This window comes from Dipodomys ordii, unplaced genomic scaffold (assembly GCF_000151885.1).
Source record: "Dipodomys ordii isolate 6190 unplaced genomic scaffold, Dord_2.0 Scaffold142, whole genome shotgun sequence".
NCBI lineage: Eukaryota > Metazoa > Chordata > Mammalia > Rodentia > Heteromyidae > Dipodomys > Dipodomys ordii.
In genome coordinates, this window is record NW_012267358.1 from 1,692,013 (window position 1) to 1,715,347 (window position 23,335).

Sequence of the window (23,335 nt, forward strand, 5' to 3'; positions counted from 1 at the left end):
ATAAGCAGAAAAAGCTGGAAGTGGTGCTGTGGCTCAAGTGGTAGAGCACTAGCCTTGAGCTGAAGAGCTGAGGGACAGTGCCCAGGCCCAGAGTTCAGGCACCATGACTGGCAAAAAAAAAAAAATCCAAGGAGAGTATACAGAGCACTTGCATACCTCATACTTCATTTTCCTATTTAAGCAATTTACATAATGATGATACATTTGCGACAGAGAAGTTATGTTAATATATTACTATTATCTAAACTCTGTTGTTTATTTGTATTCCCATAGTTTTATCTAATATCTTTTTCTGTTCCAGGATCCCATCTAGGACATTTAATCATCACGTTTCCTTGGGCTCCTCTTGGCCATGCAGCTTTTAAGATTTTCCTTGTTTGTTTGGTTTGGTTTGGATTGGTTTGGTGAGCATATGTATGCCAGAACTCGGGGCTTTAATACTGTACCACTTGGAGCCACAGCTCTACCTCCAAGCTTTTGGTGATTAATTGGAGATAAGAGTGTCAAGGACTTTACTGTCCAGGCTGGCTTTGAATTGAAATCCTCAGATCTCAGCCTCCTGAGTAGCTAGGATTGCAGGTATAACCTACCAGTACCAGCTTTGTCTTTTTTCTTTGGGGTGACATTGATAGTTTTGAGGAGTGTGGCTTAAATATGTGGTGAGATATGCCTCATTTGGGGATTTGTCTGATACCTTTCTTCTGATAAGAACTGAGGTTTGGGGTTGGGGAGGGGAAAGCCACAGAAGTGTCATCTGTTATGGTATGTGAAGAGAACATGTGACCAACATGCCTTAGCACCATTAATGATACAAATGCTGAAGTAGCATTTGCCATGTGACTCCAGTATAAGGTTCTGTTCCTTTGCATAGTGTACTCCTTGGGAACAATTACTTAGGGCTATCCATATCTAGAGTGAGGTGCAATGCTCCACCCTCTGTGGGCAGAGTGTTTACGTCCATTATTTGGAATTCTTGTGCATGGGAGATTTCCCTCTTTTCTATTTATTAATTTATTCAGCTTTTGATTTATACCACTATGGACTAATCGACATTTATATTTTATGGCTTGGGATCATAACATGTTTGTTGTTGCTTAGATTTCTAAATTCAGCTATTGGGAGTTCTTTGAATTACCTCTTGTGCTCTTTTGGCATATCCCAAGAAACTGTTGTTTATTTTACTTTGTTGTTTTGCTTCTGTTTTTATTTCTCAAATATTTACTTACTTTTGGTACTACAAAATGTTCCAGGACTACCTGGCATGCTTTATGATATAGGTCTAAAATCAGCCAGTTCTTCTAGGAGTGCTGGTTCCTATTATTAGTGGGTATTTAGAAACCAAAATCTTGGTACTGAGTGTGATCATTGCTATTGAGGTGTCATTGCTTCTAGGCCCTCTTGGCTGACAGAACAAAACAATATTTCTATGTATACTAACCCATTCAATACAACTATCTATCAATGGCTAAATATAATCTATATCTGTATGTTAAGCTAAACATGAGTGCATACACATGTCAAATGTAATGATACCACTTAAATGACTATAGTTTCCTCCATCTGTTTGTCTACAAATTCTCACCAGAATAATGAGAAACCAGCTTCGCACTGTCCATTTAATTGTTTAGTTGTAGTATACATGTATAGTGACATCAGAATTTTTAATCCACACCCCTATAAGAAATAACTTCACCAACAAGACTACAGTATTTATGTATGGTTTCTTTTTTTCTTTGTGGAACTGGAGTTTGAATTCAGGGCCCCATGCTTGCTAAGCAAAACTACCAACTGAGCTACTCCATCAGCCCCCTTTTTGTTGCTTATTTTCTAGATAGGGTCTTGCTTTATGCCTGGGTTGGTCTGGCATCCTGTGATCCTTGTTTTTATTTCCCTTTGTTGCTGGGATGATAGGTATGCAGCAACCATTGATTGAGATGGAGTTTTATCTGCCTGATTTGATACTGGTGGACTGCTGGCCTCACAGAATGAGTTGGAAAGTTGACCCTACATTTCTATTTTCTGGAAGCAATTGTATCATTTTTTTCCTTAAATGTTTGGTTGAATTTACCAGTGAAATCTTCAGTACTTGCTTTTTTTGAATGATTATTTATTAAAGGATCAATTTCTTTAATATATATTCATTTACTCTGATGATCTGTTTCTCTTGTGTGAATTATAGTAATTTGTGTTTTTAAGGAATTCATTCTTTTCATCTAGGTTATCCAACTTTGGGGCATAGAGTTGTTCATAGTATTTCTTTATTATATTTATGATGTCCAATAGATCAATAGTGATGGATTCTCTTTCATTTTTGATACATGTAATTTATGTCTTCTTTCCTTCTTTATTAGTCTAGCTAGAGATTTATTAATTTTATTGATATTTTCAAAGAACCAGCTTTTGGCTTTGTTGCTTTTCCCTATTGTTTTTCTGTTTTCAATTTCATTGATTTTTGCTCTGATTTTCATTATTTCTTTATTTTTACTTTCTAGATTTATATTACTTTTCATCTTCCTTGTATCCTAAGGTAGAAACAGAGATTACGGATTGCAAACCTTTTTCTTTTCTAATATATGTATACAATACTATAAATCTCCCTCTAACTACTGTTTTTACTTTATCCCACATTTTTAGGTGTATTTTTATTTTCATTTAGTTAAAAGTACCTTAATAGTTCCATTGAGCCTTACTTTGTGATCCCTTTATGTTATTTGTATGTGTTGTTTAAGGTTTTTCAAATATTTGGGGATAGTCTATTGATTTTAATTCCAATGTTTTTTTTCTGTTCAGCAAAGCTGAAATTTCCCCAGTCCTAATGATTTCTCATTTGCTTCTCTTGGATTTCCTAAGTAGGCAATAATATCTCTTGGATTTCCTAAGTAGGCAATAATATCATCTCTAAATAATGATTTAGATCTTATTTTTCAATTGTTTTTACATGCTACCTGATTTTCTCACTGTATTATGTTACTCATAATCTTCAAATGATGTTGAGAAATAGTGCCAAGCGTGGGCTATTACATTCTTATTCTTTTGAATAAGGCTTCTAATAATTTGCAACTAATTGTGATGACGCTTCTTATACATTTCTGATTTCCTTCAAACATCATGTTTTTATTTTTCTTTAATGAGAAATTGGCATTTGACTTTATCATGTTTTAACAGTCATTTATTAAAATGATGATGTAATTATCTTTTAATGACATTATCATGAATTACTTGATAGATTTTTCTAATGTTGAATCAGCACAGTGTGAGGTGGGCTCAAATTGGTCTCTTTATTAGCTGTGAGCTTGTATTACCTCTACTCTCTTCAGTTTTGTAAAGTAGAAAACCTGTCTCATGAAGTCATTACCCAAGTTAAAGAAATTAATATGTATTGCTTGTGGACTGCAGGACAACACTAAAACCTAGAAGACAGCTTGGTATATATGTATAGAATACTTTAGAAATTAATGTATTCCTGGAGGTAAAGTCTACATGATTATTATTGCTTTAGTATCCTGTTAGATATCATTTGCTAAATACTTATTGATGATTTTTACATTGTCCTGGTTAGATTTAATATTCTAAGATCCTGTTAGTGCTTACTCAGAAGGTTATCTAATTATCTCAAGTGAGGTGGGTAACTGCCCATCTTTTGCTATGATCATCTTCTGATCCCTGTGGCTGGTGGTTGTATTATTCTTAACCTAATAAGCATTGAGATAATTTTTTATGCAACATTATATAACTAATACAAAATTATCTATTTCACTGATCATAAAAACAACTTTTCATATATTATACATGAAAATTTGCACATCCTATTTTTTGCATTTTGTTTCATTAATGTATGTTTGTGTCCTTATTAAGTCCTTTTTCTTTTATTTATGCCATCCATAACTCTTGGAAGTTTGATTTACATCCATTTATTTATTTATTTATTTATTTAACTGTCCTGGGGCTTGTGCTCCGGGCCTGGGCACTCTCTGGGCTTTTGTACTTAAGGCTAGCACTCTACCATTTGAGCCACAGCTCTCACTTCCAGGTTATTGGTGGTCAAATGGAGATAAGAGTTTCATGGACATTTCCTGTCTGGGCTGACTTTGAATTTCAACATGAGCCACCAACTCATACTCTTTTATTTTTTTAAATAAGTACCTTTAATGCCAGGCATCTTCTACCAAGTATGAGTTTGGCTATATCCCTTTCATCATGTTAAAGATTTGATTCCATTTCATTTTTAACTTATTCATAGTTTTCATTTTTGTTTCTATTCTCTTCTTTTAGATTGTCTCTCTTCTTAACCCTATATCTAGGGGATAGAATTCAAAGAATCATTTTGCTCTTAAATTGTGGTTTTATTGAATCTATGATTATTGTGTGACCTTATATGACATTTATTGTTTGAAATTTGTTAACATTTCTATTGTGGCTTAATTGTTTTTTCAGTGTTAGAGGACAGAACCCAGGGCCTCGTGAATATTAGAGAAGCGCTCTATCACTAACTGACATCCCCAGCCCATCATAAATTTTTGTAAGTATTTCAGTGTGTGTTTGAAAAGCATGTGCCTTTTCTATTCATGCAAACACACAGATGCTATTGCTTGCTAATTGTATTGTTTCAATACAGTGAGGCTTTAGTTAGTTAGTAAGTTAATTAGTAAGTTATCACCTCATGTCATTTTCTGAGAAATATAGATTTTTTTACACTAAATTGTGCATTTACCAATCTCTATGCCAATCCTATCTTTTAAAGGTTCATTGCAGTTATATTTTTTTGTTATGGCAGGTAGCTATTGTTGAATTGAATATTCCTTTTCCTTCTGACTATTTCTTGCTTTGAGTTTTGTTTTGTCTGGCATTAATATTGCTACATCTGCTTTCTTTTTGTTGGCACTTGAGTATATTTTTTCAATTCTTTTATTTTCAATCTTTTTGTGTTATTTTGTTTTACATATGTGTCTTGTAAATGGCATAGAGCCATATTGGCTTTTGACCTAATCTAAAAGTCTTTGTCTTTTAATAGGGCAATTAAACATTCACATTTATTGTGATTGCTTATGTGCTTGGACTAATTCCTGCCATCTCATTTTGATTTTTTTGAGTGTTCTTTCTTATTGCTCTCTTTCCATTGCTGCTGCTGCTTTTTCTTAGATGAACAAAATTTTCTTTGTTCCATTTCATTTTCAGGAATGGTTATTTTTTTTCAGGAATGGCTTGAAAAGTATACATCTTATTTTGAAAAGCTAGAGGTTTATCCATACATTGTTTGTACACATGCATTTTTCTATCAAGATTTAGTGTGAATTTCTGAGCCTTTATGTCTAAAATAAGGTAAGAAACTCTGTGTGCATATTATTATGTCCATTCCCTCTCTGACACCTGCAATATACACCCTGCCCAATACTGCCACCTAATCATTCCATTGCCTTTTTTGGCTTCCCTGCCTCCATCAGGAAACTATCAGGTAATGGGACCATCTTTTTTTAATATACTGATACTGGAGCTTGAACTCTGGGTCTAGGTGCTTTTGCTAAGCTTTTTTTGCTCAAATTAGTTGAGTTCCACCTCCATTTCTGGTTTTTGTAGATAATTGAAGTTAAGAGTCTCACAGACTCTCCTCCCCTGGCTAGCTTTTAATCTCCATCCTCAGATCTCAGCCTCCTAAATAGCTACAATTAGGAGTGAGCCACCAGTGCCCACCTTTATAACTAATGGATCAAGTCATTATGTATCAAGTGGCAGGGTAAGAGTGTGCATTTCTTCTCTTTCTGTTACACCCATATAACTGGAGGAGTACACTAACTAGAGATGGATTTTACCCAGCCATATCTCTCCCTTATGTGTCTTTCTTCTGTGAGGACAATGGAAGTGAACCAGTACCAGAATCAGGTTTGGCCTTGTGGTAGGAAGGGAGAGCCCTCAGATTCATGGCTAGGCTATGAATTCTACGCAGTGTATAACAGCTTACATGGAAGAGTGAGGCTTCAAACCCAGCTAACAATAAAGTGTTACTTTGCTTTCCTTTGCCATTGTTCTATGTGCGCATATTTCTCCTGTGGATCCAGTGGGGCATGCTGATTTTGGTCTGGGGCAATATTTTGATTTTCCCAGATCCCTTGGCCACAATGGGATGTTAATTATGCTGTATTTCCAACAATAGCATTCACAGAAATATTATTCTTCTTTGTGTGTGAGAGACAAGGTCTCACTATGGAGCTCAGCCTGGCCTAAAATCCACTATATGGTCAAGGCTGGCCTTTCAAACCTGCAGGCCCTCTGCTCAGCTTCCTGAGTGCTGGTATTACAGATATGTACCACCAAGCCCATTTAGCCTTGTAATAATATTATTCTAGCAGTTATAATTCTTTAAAGTATTAGGAGTAAAACTGAATGTGCATCCAGTGCAAAAAGACACAGGTGTCAATTTCCACATAACACAGCCCTCGCTAGGGCTATACTATGTACGTTTTTAAGTTTGTAGAGGTTATGGATTATACAGATTCAGGGAGATCTCCTCTCCTCATACCATATGTAAATTGCAGCCCCTATAGTCACGTCAGGCTGTAGAGTCAGACACTGTCTCTACAATCTTATGAGGGGTCCCTTCCCAGTCCTATCCCAGCTGCCCTTAAAGATGCTTGTTATGACTGTTTACTGCCCTTGGCAATAAATATCTGCTGTCTTAATATTCAAAGTTTTGTCATGGTGCCTTTTTCTACCCCGTGGGTCACACCTGTAGCCTTTTGATACCACCTGGATTAAACTTGAAGCCTAGAGATAGAATCTCATGATTCAGATGGGTGATGGAGGAACCAGCATTCAGAGTCAGGTCTATGCAAATACAAAGCCTATACATATCTGCTACAGGGCAAGGCATCTTGAAGAATTCATCAGGGAAGTGTCTGAAGTTTTGTGTGAGCCCTTAAAGGGCACAGTTATCTCAGGTACTCCTTCATTCATTCATCATATTTTCCCTTAGTGTCTACTGGACAGTCATCCTAACTAAAGTCCCTTCCAACTCTACCATTCAGTGATATAAGATGTTCAGTTTCTCTTACATCAGTGAGGCTTCTTTTGACTGCAAACAGAAGGAAATCCTATTCAAACTGGTCTAAACCAAAAAAGATTTTGTGTGTGTGTGTGTGTGTGTGTGTGTGTGTGTGTGTGTGTGTGTGGATACTAGGGCTTAAACTCAAGGCCAGGGAGTTCTCTCAACTTATTTTCCCAAGGCTGGCACTCTACCCCATGAGTCACAGCTCTGCTTCCATGAGTCACAGCTCTGCTTCCAGCTTTTTAGTGGTTAATTGGAGTTATACGTCTCATGGATCTTCCTGCCATGGCTGGCTTTGAATCATGATCACATATCAGCCTCCTGAGTACTTAGCATTACAGTGTGAGCCACTGGTACTTGCTGAAAAAGGAGTTATTGTTTTCCATAAACGTGAAACATAGTTATATATGCCACATGACATTTTGATCAATAAATTGCCACATGTACAATGGTTGGTCCCATAAGAGTACATCTCTTAGTGATATCATACCCTTCTTCCTTTATGTAAACATACTCTATAATCTTTGCACAACAATAAAATTGCCTAATAGCACATTGCTAAAAATGTATCCTTGGCATTAAGTGACATGTGACTGTGTATGAGTTGTCTGATCTCAGACTTAAATGAGATCTATCCACTCGAGTGGGTGTTTCTCAGGCTTTTCTCACAACTGTTGAAACTTTAGGATTATGTCTTCTAACTCACCAATGTCCAATGACTCTTTCCTCATAATTTCATCAAAAATTCTAGGGAAAGCTGAGCACGTTCATGTTTGTAATCTTAGCATTCAAGAGGCTGAGACTTGAGGAACTTGGTTCAAAGCCATACCAGACAAGAAAGTGTACAAGACTCTTATCTCCAATTACACAGCAAAAAAGATGGAAATGGAGCTTTGGCACAAGTGGTAGAACATTAATTATAATAAAAAGATGAGGGAGAGCATTGAGGCACTGAGTTCAAGCTCCAGGACAAGCACCAAAAACAAACAAATAAAAAAAATCCAGGGAACGTCTGGATTGGTCCAACCAGGATCACATGACTCCCCTTTAACCAATCATTCAATGCACTGTGACAGAATACCCTGGTTAGGAATGACTGTGAACCCTTGTGACTGAATCACTTGGGCTCACAGTGAGAGATGTCTGCTATGCATAAGGAGAATGGGTGCACAAACAAAAATAGTGAGATAAGGAAAAGACTCAAAAGAACAGTAGGAACAAGCTCATGACTTATGACTTTATATCAATCAATATTAAATGACTTTTGTAGGCCAGGCAGTTCAATAAGTTTTTATAGGCTTTTGTCTCTGCATCAGAAATGTTAGGCTATTTCTATTGGCAGTTTTGAAGTTTTCAACATGAAGAGAATTTACAGGTCTGACAAGGTTGTGGATGGATGCTATGAAAAAGTGCACTATGGAATGACCACCAGGACACTAGAACCTTAGTCTTAGCTCTGCTACTAACTTGCTGAGTGTACTTGTCAAGGCATATCTTCCTCAGTTTCCCCGTATCTCAGCTCAGAGGATTGTCTTGAGTGGTCTAAAAACATACTATAAGTTGATGCTTTTGTCTCACTCTTACAGAGGGAGGGAGGGAGCAAAGTCAGAAGGCAGAGAGAGAGTCTTTCCTCTCCATCTGGAACCATGTTGAATTTCTGCAGTAGAGACATTTAACCTGACTTTAATTTGAGTTGAAACGTCTGATATTTCTGATAGTAATAGCATGCCCTGGATGGGGCAGGGGGGAGAGCAAGGCCCCCTGAAAAGAACACCAGAAAGCCCTCTCTGTTCCTTCTCTTGAAGCATAGCCCCCCAGCAGGCGGGGGTCCCAGCACCAAGGCCCAGGGAAGCTGGCATTCCTGAGAAGCCAAGGTTGGAGGAATCTACTTTGGGCTGGCAGGCCGCCATGCTGGCTGTATGGAGGGCTTTCTGCACCTCCTGCTCCCTTCAAACTGCCTCATCCTCGCCCTGCTAGGCTTGTCATCTGGCTTCTGGCTGGGCCAGGAGTAGTGGAACTCCAGGGAGAATGCCAGACAGTGGATGGGATATGTGGTACCACCTGAGATGTCAGAATTTGGGCCCTGGCAGAGCAAAGGCAATGGATGAAAACATATGAGTTGGGGGCTGTTGGGATAAATTCAATGGTGACCACTGCTGGGTGCGTTGGTCTGTATATATCACCATCATCATCATGTTTCCCCACTGAGGCCATCTGCCACACGTTTCTCCTCCTCAGTGAGAGGTCCCATTGGTCACCATTCAAGCCTCTACTGGTGGGATGCAGGTGCTCATCATGTGTGTGTGTGTGTGTGTGCATGTGCACATGTGTGCGCACACACGCGCATGCTGTTACTGGAGCTTAAACTCACGACTTCTCACTCAGCTTGTTTTGCTCAAGGCTGGCACTCTACCACTTGAGCCATACCTCTACTTCCAGCATTTTGCTAGTTAATTGGAGATGAGTCTGACAGACTTTTTCTGCATAAACTGGCTTCAAACCTGTATCCTCAGATCTTAGCCTCCTAAGATGATAGGAATGAGTCAAGGCATCTGGCAGATGTTTCATCTTAACCCCTCCACCTGTCACAAGGTAAACCCTAGTAGAGCTAGGGCTAGTGGAGTCAATTTTTCATCCCGGAATGTGTCTCAAATTTCTCTTTTCCCTAATGGGCCAAGTATACTGTGAATGTGGAAGATGATGAATGTAAAGTAGTCAATGAATGTGGAAGTCCTGCCTGTGTCTAACTTTGGCCTCTCATACTGTATTTAATCCAGTCTGGAAATAGCAAACTGCTGGCCACCAGCCACTATATAAATAGTGCCTAGGATCAGTGAATAAGAGGTGGCCTTGCCGTCCCTCCTCCAGTTTACCATCCTACCCCCAGCCTGCCTTCATGCCTTAATGATCTTTCTGTGATGGGGTGATGAGTGGACACTGGAGAGTCCATACTGCCCCACAAGCCCAAGTAGGCAGCCCTCCAATTACCCACAGTGCTCAGAGGAGAGGGTGGGAGTGGAGACAGTGTTTCACCCCCCCTTTAAATATATATATTTAAACAAGGAAACAGATTTCACTTTCAATCTTCTTTCCAAGAGATTGTTATAAACAAAAGCATGTCTGGGGCAGGAGGAGGAGGGGGGGAGAGAGGAAAATGATTTGGGAGATTAAGGAGGCAGCCACGACAGCGTCCCCTTTTAAACCTCAATAAGGTTGTTTTTCTTGGTCGTTTTTTCCTCCTTCCCTCTCCAGCCAGCGTTACTTAAAAGGAACATTATGTTATCACAAATCAGATTTCCAAACATCATCTCCAGGTCACTCTGAACAGCTCAGCAATTTGGCTATAGATTCCTGGAGAAGGCGTCCCCTTTAACCTCAAACTCAGGAGGGAGCTGCCCCCATCTTAAACACTGGGGAAGTTCTCCTGGCTGGGCTAGGCAAAGTGGGTTGGAGGCTGCTGTGCCAGAGGAGCAGATGGCACCATGCCACCTGCCCTCCACTGTATCCCATCCCAAGGGACAGCTGGGTCTCTCGCTGCCCACTGGAGACCATCCATGGTTCAGCAGGGGGTGTGTAGGGGGGGCGATCTGGACCCTGATGGGGGTAATGTGGGTTTCATTTTTCCTCTGCCATAAACTTGGGGCTTATCGATGCCACGGAGCTGCCAGGCAAGATTAAAGTCAGGGCTGGCGCCCTACTTGCAATGCTCAGTGAGAGACCACAAGTATTCTAGCTGAGGCAGTACAGGCTCGGGTGAGGTGGGGTGGGGAGGGTGTGGGACAGCTGTGGCCTCTGGAAGACAGGCCATAGCACAGTGTATTGCATCTGGCAAAGCAATGGGCCACCCTTTATTTTCATCCTCTTCTCTTCCCCAGGACAGGCCTGAGTGAAGGAAGAGATGGAAGAGAAAGGAGGCAAGGAGGTGTCAGACATGGGTATGTCTGAACAGAAACAGCAGCAGGAAGGATTTGGGATAGACACAAAAGATTTCCAAACTGAAGACTCAGAACTCAGAAGCAATTTTCTTTTACAAAGAATTGAGGGAAAACAGTGAACCGTAATGATTTGGTGATCTTGGCATGTAACCATATGGAAACAGCTGAATGACAGCCACTGGGATTGGGGTCTCTGCACGTTTTTGTGTGTCCTCTGCTGCCACAAAAAGGAGCCAAGTTCAAAGGTTAAATTCCACGTCCTCAAGCCAGAACATTCTTTCTAGGATCCTATTGCTATTAATATTGGTGCACTTCCCAATAGCCCTGGGATGCAAGAACTGGGACCTCCATTTTATAGATTGGAAAAATAGAGTTCAAAGAGGAAGAGTCACCAGCAGAGGGGTAAAGGCTTTCCTCAGTTTATCAGTTTCCATACAAAATCACAGATCCTCCCTAGCCAGGCACTGGTGACTCAAGCCTATAATCCTACGTACTTAGGAAGCTAAGATCTGATGTTCATGGTTTGAAGCTGTCCTCTGCAGGAAAGTCTGTGAGACTCATCCCCAATTAACCACCAAAACGCTAGAAGTGAAAGTATGGCTCAAGTGGTAAGAGTCTGGCCTTGTATGAAAAAGGTAAAGAAGGGCCAGTACCCAAACTCTGAGTTCAATCTCCAGTACCAGCACCACTGTCACCACCACAACAAAGCAAGGTCGACCCAGAGCAAACCAAATAAAGGAAGCTTCCAAAGCTGGTAATTTTGTTGAGTTCCTCCTGGTCCCTCCCCCCCCCCCCCCCCCCACACCTCCGGCTCCAAGTTCCAGTCCTCCTCCTAAGTTCTTTAAGTCTCTGTATGCAGTTCTCATAGATCCAGCACACCAAGGAAAGAGGCACCAAAGAGGGATTCTGCTTTGTTCTTCCTGTCACTGATTCTTGGGTACCTGTCTTGGCCACTCCTCTCCTACATTTCTCTGGGGAAGGGATTGTGAGGCATCCTCCCCCCCCCACACAACTCAGGCAGCCTTGGAGAAACTAAGTTCAGCCCACCCCCATGACAGAGGCGCTTCGCCATCATTACTGAGCACAGAGGCCTCTCCCTTGTTAGTTTTATTTATCTTGGCCCAGGGACAACGAAGCTTGGATCTGAGGGGGAGGATGGAGAGGCCATTTCCAATATTTCCTCCCGGCCCCTCCATGCCCCTGAGCTGCCCCTAGTACCCGGGAGGAGAGGGCAGAGGTCTATGGTCTGAAAACAATGGCTTGAAAGCTGGGAGGTTGGGGGAAGAGAGAAGGAGAGAATGGAGAAGGGCTCAAGAATCACTTGCAAACAATGCACAAAAACCTCACAGTAGGTTGTGCCAACTGCTTCATTCAGCCTCCCTAGCTTGGCCCACACCACCCCAGACAAACCACAGACAGATATGGATAGAAGGGTTGGGGGGATGGTGGTGGTGGCCTGGTGGATCAGTCCCTAGGTGGGCCAGGACACAAAACTGTCTGCCTGGGAAAGAAGCCATGTACAGATTCTCTGTTTAGGCTCCAAGAAATTCCATGTTTGTATCTGAAAAACTCACTTGCAGCAAGCACCAATGGCTCTCCACTATAAGACTAGCTACACAGGAATTTGAGATCTGAGGATCATGGTTTGAAGCCAGACTGGGCAGGAAAGGACATGAGACTCTTATCTCCAACAAACTACTCAGAAAAGGCTGAAAGTGACACTGTGGCTAAAGAGGTAGAATGCTAGCTTTGAGCAAAAGAAGCTCTGGGACAGCTCGTAGGCACTGAGTTCAAGCCTTAGGACCAGCACAAAACAAAACTAAACAACAGCAACAAAGCCATCCCAGGCAGTAAAGTCTGTGAGATTCTTCTCTCTAATTAACCAGTGAAAAACCAGAAGTGCAGCTGTGGTTCAAGTGGTAGAGCAGTAGCCTTGAGCAAAAAATTAAGCTCAGGTACGGTCCCCAGGCCCTAGATTCAAGTCCCAGGATTGACACACAAAAAATCCCAAAGCCCATTTGAATGAGCAGTGCCATCTTCAGCACTAAACTCTCAGGCCTCCCCCTCTTCAGCTTGCTTGCAAGGCTGGAATCCCTGTCTCCAGTTATCATAGTCTCCTCCCCCCCCCGCCCCCGCCTGGCAAACCCAGCACTGTCCCTCAACCAAGCCACACACATGGAATTGCTTTCATCTCCCTTCTCAATTGAGGCTGCCCTTCCCAAGGGCTCAGGTACTTCACTCCTCTGAATTTTCTCCAACTTGTCTCCATCACTTCCGGGTTCCCATTCAGCCTCAGAGGACAGGCAAGAGCCCAAGCCTCTTGCTTGGGGGCAGCAGCAGAATGGCCTACCCCCTAAATCTCAAGTACATCAACCAGGGGAGGGCATTTCTATTATCTCTCAGCACCCCTCCCCCCCCCCCGTTCCATCCTTTGGAAGTTGGTGAGGTGTCAGGCAGTGGATAGCTTCAGTTGTGTCAGCAAATGGTTCTGAGCAGCTCCATTGTGGGGAACAAAAGGAATGTGCCTAGGTTGTCAGGCCATTTGCTACGGTTTGAGTCTGTCCCCAAGAGTTCATATGTTGGCTCTGGTGAGGCAGTGTTGATGTGGGGGCGGGAGGGAGTAGGACCTAATGGAAGGTGTCATAGGGACAGAATAATCATGAATGTGTTAATACCTTTCTCATGGGATTAGAGTGAGTTCTCACACATATAGGACAGTATTAGTTACCATGAGAGCCAGCTATTATAAAGCAAGTCTGTTCTTTAGCATGTGCCCACTTGCCCTTCTATTTTCTGCCATCAATCGCAGCAGCATAAGGCCCTTGCCATTGTCATACTCATAGACATCCCTCTAGATCCACAGAATCAAAACAAACCTTCTTCCTTTATATATTACCTAGTCTCAGGTGTTCTGTTATAGCAACAAAAAGAACAGCTTAAGACACCAGTAAAGAAAGTCATCATATGATCCATAACAATGCTGAAAGCACCAATTCAAACCTTTCCCTGTAGCACACATTGTATATGGATACATCAGCCTATTCTCATAAGGGCCTTATGAGACTTAGTAACTAATAACGACAATATTTGTTTTACAGAGACTCAAAGAGGTTATATGAATCTATGTAGGAATTGGACAACACTAAAGCAGAGATCCTATACCCAGGGAGGCTGATTGCAGAGCCTCTACTGCTACTCACAACCACCAAACATAATGGGAAAGCTTACAGGATGCTTAGAGATGCCAGTTATGATCTTAATAGGGAAGCTTCAGAGAAGGCTTCCTAGAGGAAGTAGCACTTCTAGGGAACTTGGATGGGCAGATAGGTGGGAAGACATTGCTAATGAAGGCAAGTGTGCGACAATGAACAGGAACTTTGAGAGCACAGGGTGCTCACATTGACAAAGATCAAAATGGCCACCTTGGGGGCAAGACTGGAAAGTCAATGGGGGCCTTGGGATGGTCAGTTGCAAAGAGGGACAAAACTTGATCAGAAACTGGATCCAATCTCAGTGAGACCATGGGGACAGGATGTGCTACTTCAGGTAAGAGATGGGTCTGTGTTGGGGTGCTGGTAGGGAAAATGGTGTAGATGTGTTCACACATGGCAGAGAACATGAATTGACAGCACTTGGCTGTCAATGGATGGCAGGATATAGACAGTTTAAGGTGTCTTCAGGACATCCAGCCAAGGGCCTTACTTTGGGGAGCAAGAGGAGGCTTATGATTCTTGCTTCATGGGTGGGAGTGGTGGAAGATGATACTGGAGAGAAGCAAGAGCCTTTGAATAGCAAGCTAATTAGCTAAGACTGGATTCTTTGGGCCACAGGGAGCATTTAAAGGGCTCTTGAGCAGGGGAGTGAGGTAATCCGATTTGTGAGTTTTAAGAAGGTCACTCTGGTGATACCATGGGGGACAGGCTTCTCCAGAGGAGGCTTGATCAGATGTGAGAGACATTTGATAGCAGAAAGGGTGGCCCCTGAAGAAAGGAAACAAGGTAGAAAAATGCTGAGGATAGAGCCGGGGACATAGCCATTGGGCTATGGAGAAGGACCAAGGTTGGCAGGGAGCTGGAGGGGAAGGGTTGGGACTGTGGTTTATGGCTTCCTCCCTGTGTGTTTGCTCCACTGGGGGCCCTGGCCACAGGCCTTTGTTCTAGGTTTTGAGAAATGCTTCCAAAGGGTGCGCTTCCCTTCTGTCACAGGTTATAAATCTCCAGAGCCAGACAACAACAACAACAACAACAACACACACACACACACACACACACACACCTGTCACCGGCCTGGGCTGGGCAGCTGGGTCACTGGGGCATGGGCCAGAGCTTCCCAAAGACAGAAGGATTTTCCTGGCTGGTGAGATACCAGACAGGAAAGAAGAAGGCAGGAAAGAAGAAGAGTTCTATCCTTCCCTGAATGGGCACAGCATTTTGGAAAGGGGAGGCTCAGGGAAGATAATGGGGCCAGATTCGGGGAGGGGTCATGGAAAAGAATTAGGACTGGCTGGGGAGCCAGTCAGACAGTCAGGAAAGGCAGGCATGGGATTGGGGGCTGGTAACGAGGAATGAAAGTCCCTGTGACAGCGACTTTCCCCAGGGCCAAGCCAGCCAGAATCACAAGGATGAACTGAGGTCAGTGACAGCCACAGCCTGATGGTCTCAGAGCTCGACCAGTCCTGGTCAATGCCTGTGTCTAACTCCAGCAAGTGCCCCTATTGGAAAGGCAGGGAGCTCAGAGAAGGGGGGGTGTCTTTTCAGAGTGGCACAGCAAAGCCTTGTATACCTGGGCCAGGGTTTTTGGCACAAAACTCTGGCTCCTGAAGAGAAGACATGCCAAAAGAGATGAAGGGTCCTTGAGATTTGCCTGTCACCACCTGGAGAGAAGTCTTTCTTTCTCTAATTTGCTGAAGACTGAGAGCTAACTGAAGCTGTAGTCATTGCCAGAGCAATTATGTTGGTGATCTGTGGAGGAACTTAACCTGACAAACTTGGAGCAAGACTGAAGGCCAAGAGCTAATTCTGATGAGGTTAAAAAAGTGGTAGCATCCACATCAACAAAAGAACTGGGGGCTGGGCACTGATAGCTCACGTTTGTTATCCTAGCTTCCCTAGCCCCTTTTGGTATATGGACAGGAAATTGAAACACACATGGCGTGTGCTCACATGTAGAAGTGCACACACTCTGACAAGGAAGACATGGCATAGGCCACAGGTTCCTGAAGCTGGAACTCCTCTAGGGACTTCCCAGGAAGAGCCTGACGGCTTAGCTTGAGCTAAACTATACAGGCCTCTTACTCTCCTTGCATCTGGGACACTATATCTGCCATTTACATCACACTGAAAAGGAGCAAGGAGAACTTAACTATCTGCCTCACTTATCCTAGGGCTAAGCAGTAGCACAGCCTCTGCTAAAAACCCTATGGTCCCTGCCCAAGAATTCTGGACCTTTTCTCTTTTATGGGACTGCGATTGGGGTTTAAACTTAGGCCTCGTGCTCTTGCTCAGCTTACTAGCTCATGGCTGGTGTTTACCATTTGAGTCATACCTCCACTCCAACTTTTTTGGTCGGTGGTAGGGCTTGAACTCTGGGCCTGGGCATTGTCCTTCAGCTATTTTAGCTCAAGACAAGTACTCTACCCATTGAGCCACAGCACCACTTCCTGCTTTTTCTGTTTATGTGGTGCTGAGGAATCGAACCCAGGGTCTCATGCGTGCGAGGCAAGCATTCTACCACTGAGCTACCTTCCCAGCCCCTCCAGTCCAACTTTTTGCTGGTTAATTTAAGAGACTCATAGAATTTTCTACCTCGGCTGGCTTTGGACCACAATCCTCCAGATCTTAGCCTTCTAATAGGTAGGAGTTTAGGCATAAACCATTGATATCCAATGAAGGATCTCTCTTTTTTTAAGCTGTGCTGGGATTTGAACTCAGGGCTTCCTTTGTGCTTGCTTAAGCAGATGCTCCATGTTCAGCCTCAAGCCCCAAATGCTTTCCTTTTCTTGTTATAATTTTGGCAGTGGGACCTCATATTTAGGAGTCAGGAGCACTTACTGCTAGGCCATGCCTCTAGAACCACATTTCCAGCCTGGCTCATTTGTTGGCTCTTAGATCAAGCTGTGTGATTTAGCCTACAACCATTTTGCCATGGCTACCCAGGCATGGTCCTTTTCTGTTTGGCCCTGAATCTGGCTCCAGGCCTCAACAGCAAACCCACTACTTGAGTCCTCTTACTCTCTGCAAAGGTTTCCCTTAAATTTGCCAGGTCTTAAGTGTTTTGTTCCTTCTCTGCCAAATCTCCCTTTCCAATACCTCAATGCATACAACAGGCACTCAATGGCAGCTTGTTTACAGGGAAGGAGATTGATAAGATTGAGTATCAGGAGCTATCAGGCTGCAGAGAATGTTTTCTTCAGAGCCAGAGGCTGGCCCAATTGCCTGGCATCCTGGCTTACATGCAGGACAGCAGTGATCAGGACAGATCCTGAGGGCGGTGGTGCATGGCAGATGGGGGAGTACAGAGAGGAGAGGACAATCAACAGAAACCCTTGCCATTTCTGGTAAACCGCAGAAGAACTCTGACCCTTTGTCTCCAGGGTATCCTTAGTCAAAAGTCACACTCAGAGGTGAAAGCTATATTATAAAACTGGCCCATCATCCTACAGGTCTATAAGTTTTGTGCTGGTCCTGGGGCTTGAACTCAGGGCCCAAATGCTGTCCCTAAGTTTTTTTTTGCTCAAAACTAGGACTTTACCACTTGAAATATAGCCCCATGTTCAGCTTTTTCGTGGTTAAGCGGAGAGAAGAATCTCACAAACTTTCCTGCTTGACTGGCTTCGAATACGATCCTCAGATCTCAGCTTCCTCAATAGCTAAGATTATAGGCATGAGCCACTAGCACCCAGCTAGATCTGCATTTTTGGAAGAGATAATGTGGTTGTTGTTTTTCTCCTCTCTCATTCTTTTTTTTTTTTAATTTTTTTTTTGGGTCCAGTCGTGGGGCCTGAACTCTGGGCCTGAGTGCTGTCCCTCAGCTCTTCAGCTCAAGGCTAGCGCTCTACCACTTGAGCCACAGCGCCACTTCCGGCTTTTTTCTTTTTTCTTATGTGGTGCTGAGGAATCGAACCCAGGGCCTCAGGCATGCAAGGCAAGCGCTCTACCACTGAGCCAACTTCCCAGCCCCTCCTCTCTCATTCTTACTTCACCTTTCTGCTAGTTCTTTACCTCTCCAGAAAGGGGAGAAAAGGACACCAAACCAAAGCAAGTCCCTCTTGTGATCTGCCTGCTCCATAAGGCCAAAAATTAAGCAGAGACTGTAGACACTGGTCTATCATCCTGCTCTTTCCTAGAGGATGGGAAAAGCTGGGACCTCTCAGGTGTCCTGAGCTGGACCAGCTGGGAGAGGAATAAAGTAGGGTCTGATTTGTACCTGCATCCCGCACCGGGAAAGACCTAATGGGCAGGCATACATCATTCTGGTTTTCAAGAATGTGTATGTGCCTGGTAAGCAGCAGAATAGATTCAGTAGCATGCCAGATCATTTTTCAGGGTCAGACTTAGGCAGGGGGATCTCATTCTCACCTTCAACAACTGAGGTCCTTTCCTGGGTCACTGAGTAAGGATAAGTTCACAGACACTGACAACCTTACCTGGTCTCTTACATAAGTTTTTAGACAAATATTTCTATGCTGAAAAAATAAAAAAGACCATACTATTCATCCTTGGGTCTCCAGACTGGATGATTTCCTTCTAATCCAGTTAATGATGCCCTCCCTGCACAATCAGGCATGCTACTTTGAAAAAGAAGTAGAATCTGCTAGGTGATGGTAGCTAATGCCTATAATCCTAGCTACTCAGGAGGCTGAGATCTAAGGATCACAGTTCAAAGCCAGCCTGGGCAGGAAAGTCTGTGAGACTCTTATCTCCAATAATCCGCCAGAAAACCAGAAATGGCACTGGGCTCAAGTGGTAGAGTACTAGCCTTGAGCTGAAGAATTCAGGGACAGCACCCAGGCCCGAAAGTACAGTGAGGAGCTGGGTAAAGTGGCTCAGACCGAATTCTAGCTAGTTGAGAAGCTGAGATCTATAGATCCTGGTTTGAAGCTAGCCCAAGTAGAAAGGTCTGTGACCCTTTTATTTCCGATTAACCACCCAAAAGCTGGAAGTGGAGGTGTGGCTCAAGTGGTGGAACACCAATCTTGAGCTACAAAAAAAAAAAAATAAAAGCTAAGAAACGGTGCCCAGGCCTTAATCAAGTCCCAGGACCAACATACACACAAAAAGGGGGGAGGGGGAGAGAGAGAGAAAGAGAGAAAGAAATAGAGAAAGAGAGCTTCAATGCCTGAGAGCCATGTGGGTGGACATAGGCATTGGATATTACCAATTCCCACCTCTAAAGTGGAGTGGGGGGCTCAAGGGGAGGCAAGAAACCACATAATCCAGCAGCACAGCCTCTGTATAGGGGGATTACAGCCCTTCTCCTGTTGAAGATTACTTGGGGGGAGCACTTTAAGGATCCTTAGACTAGCACTGCCTTTCTGGCAGCTGTCCTACATCTCCATTTCTAAGCAGAGGCCTGCTTGCCTCAGGAGCAACCTGAGTCCCAGGCCTGGGCCTTCAGAGAGCAGCACAGCAGAGCAGCCCCAATCAGCCTTTGGCTGCCTTGCTTCCTGCAGGTGGAAAAACCATCCTATTTATCCCCAAGTGGATTTGACTACTCAAACAACAAACAGACACAGAAAGACATATGGCGTCATGGACATGTGTAAAAGCTGGAGCCACAGATACACATGCAGTTTCTCTCCCCCCCCCCCCCCCTCCCTCTCTCCTCTGTTTTTCCATCTCTCCCATCTCTCTCCTTCTCTCTCGTCTCCTTTTCTGTCCTCTTTTTCATCTCCCCTCTTTTTCTTTCTTTCCTTCCTACCCCTCCTCTTTCTCCTCTCTCCTCTCTTTCTCCTCTGTCCCTCTCTTTCTTTGTCTTCTTTCCCTTCTCCTCTCCTCTATTCTCCTCTCCTTTCCCCTCTCTTCTCCTCTCCTCCCCCTCTCATCTTCTCTTCTCTCCTCTCCTCACTACTCCCCTCTCCTCTCTTCATATCTCCTCTCTTTTCCTCTCTGCTCTCTCCCCTCCCTGTCCCTTCTTTTTTCTGTCTTTATTCTTTCTTCTTTCTCTTGCTCTGTTCTCTTCCTCTCTCCATCTTGATGGCTTTTTCTTGTCTGTCTCTCTCTCTCTCTCAAACCGAGTCCCTCCTTTTATTCTCCCTCACTCACCATTTCCCAAGGCCCCTCTTGCTTCCATTACAGCATATATCAAAGTGGCCTGACCTCATGTTGTAAAAATATACAGTGTGGAACAAAATCCACCTTAAACTCTCTTATAAATATATTAAAATAATAGGAATTCTCATCTGCCTGATTGAATTTGCTGCTTGATATTAGAAGCATGCCAGGCCCTTCTGGGCCCAGTCTGGGGCAGGGAGGGGCTGGGATTCCCTGCCTGCCTCCACTGCTCTCTGGGCCAAGAGCTCAGCTTCTTTGGGTGGGGCTGGGTGAGTGAGTGGGAGCTGTGTTCTAGCCAAGAGACCTTGGGCAGCCATAGCATTCAGCAGCCAGTGCAGTCCATTGAGCAAATGCAGACAAATGCCATGGAAATTCTGACCCACATAGCACCCCATCTTGGCCTGGAAGCTATGTGTCTTCCCTCTCTACCTGTCAGCACCAGAGCCCATAAACCATCCTGTGGTTGCTCCCTGGCTTCCCCAACACCCACTTCCACAGATGCATGGGACCAGATGTTCCTTGAGAACAAGAGCCATGTCTTATACTTTGGATCAGCGGGATCCAAAATGGCCTGCTACAGAGTAAAAAACTTGGAGAAACAGCTATAAGCTGGAGGGCCCTACCTGTATTCCCAGCTAATCAAAAGGTTGACATCTGAGAATGAAAGTTTGAAGCTAGCCCACGAAGACAAATCTGAGAGACTCTTATCTTTAATAGCCAGCAAAAAAGTCAAAAGTAGAGTTTTGGTTCAAGTGATAGAGTTTCAGCCTTGAGGGAAAAAGCCAAGCCCTGAATTCAAGCCCCAGTACCTGCACCAAACCTGCTCCCCAAAACTAAATAAAATAAAAAAAATTAAGTTGGCGAAAACGGTAGTTGAATGAGTAAATTTGTTCATGCATTCACTTATTCATTCACTGAATACTTAATATGCATTTAATAAGCACTGGAAATATGGCCAAAACCCCAAACAAGCTTCAAGCCCTGTCTTTATGCAGCTGTTATTTTGGTGAATAAATGAACTAACCTACTCAGCTAGCTTGAGAGAGAAGGCAAAGACTGGTCCAGGTAACCCTGAAAGTGGTAGAACTCACTGAACCTTGTGCTCTGCTTTTCTGAGCTACAGCATCTGCTTCATCTTGGCTTCCTCCAGATTTGGGTTCAAGGCAGCTGGCTCCTCAGGGCAACACTGAAGACAGAGGAGGGGAAGGACATGGTTCTGGCATGAAACTCCATTCTAGGGCTGGGAAGGTGGCTCAGTGGTAGAGTGCTTGCCTTGCATGCTCGAGGCCCTGGGTTTGATTCCTCAGCACCACATAAGCAAAAAGAAAAAAGCCGGAAGTGGCGCTGTGGCTCAGGTGGTAGAGCGCTAGCCTTGAGCTGAAGAGCTGAGGGACAGCGCCCAGGCCAGAGTTCAAGGCTCCACGACCGGACCCCCCCCCCAAAAAAAGAAACTCCATTCTATTTGAGGATTGTACCTATGGAGTTGGCCTGGATAGCAGTAAGCAGGGGTTCCGAGAGAACACAATTTGGTGTCAAAGGGAAAAATAATCAATTAGCATGGCTGCTTAGGTTCTACAAGGAAGAAACAATTGGCTATAAATCAGATGGCACAGTTTTGTTCCTCTATGAAAACTAGACTGAAAAGACATATATCTGTGCACATGTACACACACATACATATATATATATATGTATATAGGTATACATATATATGAATGTAACTATGACACTAAATCAGAGGATAAGGGAAAGGGGAAAGGGAAAAAAGAAACATACAGCCGTGGGGCTTGAACTCAAGGCCTGGGCACTTTCCCTGAGGTTTTTATGCTCAAAACTTGCACTCTATCCTTTCAACCACAGCTCCATTTCTGATTTTTTGTTTGTTTGTTTGTTTGTTTTTGTACAAAGAAAAGTCTTGTGGACTTCACTACTGGGCTGGCTTCAAACGCAATCCTCAGATCTCAGCCTCCTGAATAGCTAGGATTACAGGTGTGAACTACCAGCACCTGGCTTAGCAAAGGAAATCTTAATGAAAGCTGTTGATGAATAGGAGGTTGGGGGAAGGAAAGAAAGCAAATGGGACAACACTATTGCAGGGAATCAGCTACAGATGGCTTGTCTAAAAAAAACAATGTCCACCTAGGGAGGGTTCTAGGATGTAATATGGAGTCATGAATTAGTTGGTATAAACAATGAGGTGCTAGAAAATGTTTGATACCTTGCTCAATGAGAGATAAAAGAAGCCCTAATTGATAGTATTTGTCGATTACCATGGTGTAAATGGTCCAGTAATGGCTGAATTCAATCTGTGAATATGACATTGTGAAATGTGGGTTGTGGAAGAGTTATGCACAATGGCCTTGCCCTGGTGTGTGTGTGCGTGCAAGCGCGCGCGTGCACATGCATGCGCGTGTGTATCTGGAGTTCAGGTATTCAAGATGAGACTGGTTGGTAGATGAAGATTGAGTAGTGACTGTGGTTTATATCATGGGGTCTCTCTGAGCACTGGCATGATTCAGTTTCTGCAGAAACGGGAGCACAAGAGTGGTGTCTGTGTGTGTGTGTGTGTGTGTGTGTCTGTGTGTGTGTGTGTGTCTGTGTCTGTGTGTGTGTGTGTGTGTGTGGTTGGTTGGGTGGGTGGGGAGGCATAAAGAGATGCTGCTGTGCTTGATCCTTAAAATTATATCACACCTTCACAATACTCCATCTGTATCAGGCCCCATACAGTCTTTTATGCATTTATTCATTGGGCTTCAAAAACACCCTGCAGAATTAACATGTGGCCCAAGAGATAGAGTGCCAACCTTGAGTGAAAAAGCCAGATAAGAGCTTGAGGCCATGAGTTCAAGCCCCCACATATACACAGAAAGAAGAAAGAAGGAAGGAAGGAAGGAAGGAAGGAAGGAAGGAAGGAAGGAAGGAAGGAAGGAAGGAAGGAAGGAAGGACGGACATTATTATTATCCCAGGAAAATGAAGCGCAGATTAAGTAACTGTCTCATGTCACATGTCTCCTTTCTTCCCTAATGAAATCTTTTTTTGGAGGGGAGGGGTCTGGTCATGGGGCCTGAACTCTGGGCCTGGGCGCTGT